Source organism: Schistocerca nitens, chromosome 7, assembly GCF_023898315.1.
Source record: "Schistocerca nitens isolate TAMUIC-IGC-003100 chromosome 7, iqSchNite1.1, whole genome shotgun sequence".
Lineage (NCBI taxonomy): Eukaryota > Metazoa > Arthropoda > Insecta > Orthoptera > Acrididae > Schistocerca > Schistocerca nitens.
Genome location: NC_064620.1, coordinates 187369254 through 187375613, shown reverse-complemented (window position 1 = coordinate 187375613; position 6360 = coordinate 187369254). Strand labels below are relative to the sequence as shown.

At 43.1% G+C, this 6360-nt stretch overlaps 1 pseudogene; it reads right to left on the bottom strand.

Moving 5' to 3' along the window:
* Positions 1-4759: 4759 nt before the first annotated feature.
* On the bottom strand, positions 4760-4877 carry LOC126197399 (5S ribosomal RNA; annotated as a pseudogene).
* Positions 4878-6360: the final 1483 nt, after the last annotated feature.

Here is a 6360-nt window from a genome sequence, read left to right as displayed (position 1 = left end):
ATCTTGTCAACGTTTTGTTTCATCAGGTGGCTCTTTGGGTTTTGGAATTTCAAAGTCTTTAGCAAGGTACAACATCTCCTGTTCTGCTATTATTTTATCAGGTGGTTATTTTTGTTCCTGTAATTCACACCCATTCAAAACATTGGTTAAGGCTTGCCCCAGTATAGTATCATCTGGAGGTTCCTGCAAATTATGCCCTTGTGTTACATTACTGAATAATTTCTTCGGTTTTGGCCCAGTTCTACTTTCTGTATCTTGCTTTGGACAAATGTCACTAATTTTCTCATACCCTCTTTCAGTAAAAGTATATTCACTTTCGTTTACACCTGAAAATTCATCTTCACTGGAGTCATCACTACTCTCTTCCTCACCATCAGATTCCCTTAAATACGCGACATTTGAACAATAGGGAAAGTTAGTATATTCATTCTTATCGTTATTCATATACCCTTCAGCATTTGAATTATCACTGATCTCATTTTCGTCATCAGATTCGAGCAGGAAAGCAACTTTTAGACAGTGGAGCAGATTATCACTAGATGCCTCAGCCACTTCGTTTTTCGACTCATTTTCTACACAATGCATATCGTTTGGACACTCAGACACTTCAGCTGTATCACTTTGAACGATTTCAGTCTTAACTTCATACTTAGTATAATCGTCATATCGTGATGGCTGGGTGTTGTGTGCTGTCCTTAGGTTAGTTAGGTTTAAGTAGTTCTAAGTTGTAGGGGACTTATGACCACCGCAGTTGAGTCCCATAGTGCTCAGAGCAATTTTTGAATCGTCATATACTTCGATAACCTTCATTTCACTGTTTCCTTTACTGACAATTTCAGATAACCATGCGAAATTCCTACTAGACTCTTCTGTATCAGAACCACAAAACACCTTTCCATCAACAATAATTTCATCTGCACTACTTATATCATGTTTACTAACGTCCTCCTCTACATCATTTTCACCTATTATTAATTGTGCACACGTCTTTTGCGTGGCATATTCTACCTTCCTTTCCTCTTTATTCATCATAACCTCCCCCACATCTACGTCTTTTACCTCACACACATCATTAACAGTACAAATATTCCCCTTTTCACTCGCCTTTTCTGTCTCCATTTCGTTCTTTAATAAAGTCTTTCCGCACGATTCCGATACTGAGTTTTCCTTATTATATGACATATTAACTTTATTTCCATTTTTACATTCATCTATTACTGGAACCGGCCAACGGAAGTGTCTGATCCCGCCTCTTCTGTTTCTCTCAACGGCAGCCATCTTGTTCTGACGTCTGCCATTTGTGTGTGCTGCCAAGTGCAATGTACAGTGCTCCAGCAAGCGCTGGCCCGAGCACGAACGGTCACGTGACTTCACACTGGGAACGCCACTATGTATCACTCCGCGCCCGTTTTCCATGGGCGCGTCCTTAACCTTCCTGCCCCGTATTTTACATCTTTCCTTCTCGAATTTATGATTTGACATCTTTTCTTTGGGCCCAAAACCGTACAGCATTAGAGCTATGGTGTTACATACTCTGAGAGGAACGTGACTGGTATACAACCTGGACCGGAAAACTTGCTTTTATTGATTTAAGCTTCTTTGCGACACCTAAGATCTCTATTTCTATGTTTCTCATCTTGGCAGTTGGTTTTGATTGGAATTCAGGAATATTTACTTCGTCTCTTTTGTTGAAGAAACTTCGGAAAATCGTGTGTAATAACTCAGTTTTAGTGGCGCTGTCATCAATGACTTCACCATTGTTATCGCGCAGTGAAGGTATTGATTGCGTCTTGCCAGTGGTGTGCTTTATGTATGACCAGAATCTCCTTGGGTTTTCTGCCAGATTTCGAGACAGAGTTTCGTTCTGGAAATTATTGAGAGCATCTTGCATTGAAGTAAGCGCTATATTTCGAACCTCATCAAAACTTTGCCAGTCTAAGGGATTTTGCCTTCTTTTAAATTTGGCATGCTTTTTTCGCTGCTTCTTCAACAGCGATCTGACCCGTTTTATGTACCGTGGGGGGTTAGTACCACCACTTATTAATTTATGTGGTATATATCTCTCAATTGCTGTCGATATTATCTCTTTGAAATCATTCCACAACTTTTCTACGCTTACTTGATAAGATCGGAAGGAGTGCAGACTGTCTCTTCAAACGGTATTAAGGGCATTTTTATCAGCTTTTTTGAATAGATATACTTCGCTTTTCTTTTTGATGGTTGTAGGAGTTACGGTATTCAGCCTAACAGCTACTGCCTTGTGGTCGCTAATCCCTGTATTCTTCACGATCCTCACTATTTGTCAAAGATTATTTGTTGCTAAGAGGTCAAGTATGCTTTCGCAACCATTTACGCTTCGAGTGGGCTCATAAATAGTTGTTCAAAATAATTTTCTGAGAAAGTATTCAGTACAATTTCGGATGATGTTTTATGCCTGCCGCTGGCTTTAAACGTATAATTTTCCCAGCTTATCGAGGGTAGATTAAAGTCACCACCGACTATAATTGTATGAGTGGTGTACCTATTTTAAATGAGACACAAGTTTTCTTTCAACTGTTCAGTATCTATCTTCTGAGTCGGGGGCTCGGTAAAACGACCCAGTTTATAGTTTAGTCCGATTGACAAGTATAACGTTTACTCATAATATTTCGCAAGAATCATCTACTTCAATTTCACTACAAGGCAAACTACTTCCGACTGCAATAAATACTACACCACCAATTGTATTTAATCTATCCTTTCTGAACACTGTTAGATCGCTTGAAAAAGATTCTGCTGAACTTACTTCGGGCTTTAGCCAGCTTTCTGTACCTGTAACTATTTGAGTTTCAGGGTTTTTATTAGGGCTGGAGCTCTGGTTGTTTCCCAACACAGCTACGACAATTTGCAACTACAATACCAATCATTTCTACAATTAACTTACTGTGTTTTACCTGCTCCCTTTTAGACGGACGCCCTTTCTGTGGTTCCCTGAGGCCCTCTAACCTAAAAAAACAGTCCCTTCCACACAGCCCACGCTACCCGTGTAGCCTCTTCCTGTGTGTAATGGACTCCTGACCTATTAAGCAGAACCCGGAAACCCACCACCCGATGGCGCAAGTCAAGGAATCTGCAGCCTACACGGTCACAGAACCGCCTGAGCCTCTGATGCAGACCCTCCACTCGGCTCTGCACCAAAGGAGAACAGTCGGTTTTATCGACGATACTGCAGGTGGTGAGATCCGCCTTAATCTCGCAAGCAAGATTGGCAGTCTTTACCATTTCCGCTATCCGCCCAAAACCAAAGAGAATCTCCTCAGATCCAAAGCGACATACGTCACTGATACCGATATGAGCCACCACCTGCAGTTCGATGCACCCTATACTCTTCATGGCATTCGGAAGCAGCCTTTACACATCCCGAATGACTACCCTCGGTATGTACACAGAGTGCAAACTGGCTTCGTTCCCCTCCTTGGCAGCCATGTTCCTAAGGGGTCCCACTACGCGCTTAACGTTGGAGCTCCAAACTACTGCAAACCCACCCTCTGTGAACGCCTAGACCTTGCGGGCCGAGAAGCTTCCTCTGGAACAGGGTGGACGACTGCATCCAGCTCAGAGACATCGTCAGCCACAGACAGATAACGCCCGAAATCTGTTCGTCAAACGAACCGGGGAGGCTCTATGATCGGCCCCTCGAAAAGTTTTTCGCTGCCTGCCTGACTTTGAAATGATCTCCCACTCGACCACGGGTACATCGGAAAGCTTATCGCATGAACCACATGAGTACAAATAGCAGCTCCGCCAATGGACCGCCATTTTATACTTTGTGTACGCTATACTGCTACCATCTGTATATGCACATATCACTATCCCATGACCTTTTTCACCTCAGTGCATGCAACCCAGCGATACACGTATGAGGTTATCTAAGCAGCCATAAGGCGAAGTCTTCTGGAAAACTGCAACTAGGGGTGCCTACGAACTTGTTCACGCAGCAGGACAAAGTGTTTTACCAAACAGGTATCCTCAACCTGGTATGTCGGTGGGATGGTTTCCTCAATACTCACGGCGATTTTTATAATTAGCATTCTGGACTGTGCATCTTTAGAAGGGAGACCTTTTAAGGCCCATTATATATGTCTCGAATGTTCGCTTCTTAGCCACACAGAGAGTTAGTTGGTTTTACTGAAAGTGTGCCACCTTTTTTGTTAGAATATAACTGCTTAAAGGGTTTTGAGGAACCCTTACAAGGGAGTTTCATTTGCATGTGTGATCTAGCCGTGAGCATATTCCTTGGGGTCGGTAGATAAAGATACATAATCACTAATTCTTTTTGTTGTGCCTTTGTTCTCCAGTTACCGGCGGTCGGCGTTGTTACTATGGTATGTGGCATAATTAATTTAAGGGTCGGACAGATACCCTTCGTGTCGCCACGCTGTACCACACCCTCCTATTTCCCTGCAGGCGGAGTGTGTGTATCCCAAATGCCTGAGTCTAGTGTTATACATTTGAAGAGTGCGAACGTTTTCGAAGTGATTGTGAATCGTATAATTGTGGCGGGACTTATGAACCACTCCAGTATTCACCTAGTCGGATGAGGGCACTCCGTCTTCAGGCCACAAGTGGCCCATCCTCAGCTGAGGACGCAGATAGGAGGCGCATGTGGTCAGCACACCGCTCTCCTGGTCGTTATGATGGTTTTCTTTGACCGGAGCCGCTACTATTCGGTCGAGTAGCTCCTCAATTGGCATCACGAGGCTGAGCGCACCCCGAAAAATGGCAACAGCGCATGGCGGCCTGGATGGTCACCCATCCAAGTGCGGGCCACGCCCAACAGCTCTTAACTTCGGTGATCTGACGGGAACCCGTGTATCCACTACGGCAAGGCCGTTGCCCCAGTTGGATGAGAGAAACCACTTACAAATCACATCAAGGCTGGCCGGCCCACCAGCTCTCGTCGTTAGTCTGCCGGGAGGATTCGTTCGGGAGTAGTGCGCATGTCCTATTTCCGGAAGCGACACGTTCATGCATACATAATGCATAAAACCTAAAGGGGTTTCTAAATGACCTAGACACCTCAAAAGATGGTGGCATGAATGTATTAATTAAAGGTAAATGGGACAAACAAAAATGGCTCTGAGCACTATGGGACTCAACATCTTAGGTCATAAGTCCCCTAGAACTTAGAAATACTTAAACCTAACTAACCAAAGGACATCACACACACCCATGCCCGAGGCAGGATTCGAACCTGCGACCATAGCAGTCCCGCGGTTCCGGACTGCAGCGCCAGAACCGCACGGCCACCGCGGCCGGCTAAATGGGACACTGTCTGCAACAAAATAAGGAAAGGTTGCATACAGGAAAACTTTCACAAGATACTGTAACACACTACAGATGATTGTGATGGCAACCCCAACTCTCCTCCTCATGCATGAAACTAGAGTTTACTCAACAAAACTGCTTAGAAATTTGTAACCCTGAAATTGAAGCAAGTATGCACAACTTGTTATGAAGCATCAAGTAAAAACCAATATAAAATCTTAGTGATAAGTGCTAATCATCATATATTAACCCAAAAATAATTTGTAGTTGGAAAATGAAGTTCGTTGCCTGTTTATCCTGAAAGAAACTGTAATTTGAAACGATGACAAACTTAGACATAGTAGTAAGCACCCTTTTCTGGAAAAAGCGGTGAAGTACCTGCAAACTTACAAAATTTATGTAAATTGAAGGTGGATGGGATACTTAAAGTACAAATTGAAAAGTAAGGGGGCGAGGGGGGGCGGAAGAGATGAAAAGAAAGGAGTTAATGATACCATTATTTCCTTCCCTTCCCTTTCCTTTTCTTTACCGTTACTTCACCTTCAATTTATGTGATACATATTATACCTGCAGATGGGCGTGTTGTCCGAAAAAAGAGACACCACGCATTCACATAATTATAAAATTTACTTTTTCATCTAAGCTGTTGATAATTCTTACGACATTGTAACAGATGTCTTAGTCTTTTTGGAGCGATTAATATTCATTCAAGTCCCTTTCCTTTTTGGGTCATCAGTGTACTGAATGTTTTGATACGGATCGAGTTCCTCTCTTGCGCCAAGCTCTTCCTTTCAGAGTAGCACTTGCACCCTACGTCTTATATCTGCTGGGTTATTCCAATCTCTATTTCCCCCTACAGTTTTCGCCCTCTACAGGTTGCTGTAGTACCATGGAAATAATTTCCAGATGTCTTACCTCACGTTCTATCATCATACCCCTATTTCTTGTCACTGTTTCTCATATACTTTTTTCTTCATCGACAGTGCGGAAAAGATTCTCATTCTTTACCATATCAGTCCACCTAATTTTCTGTCATCAAATCCCCATTTCTTG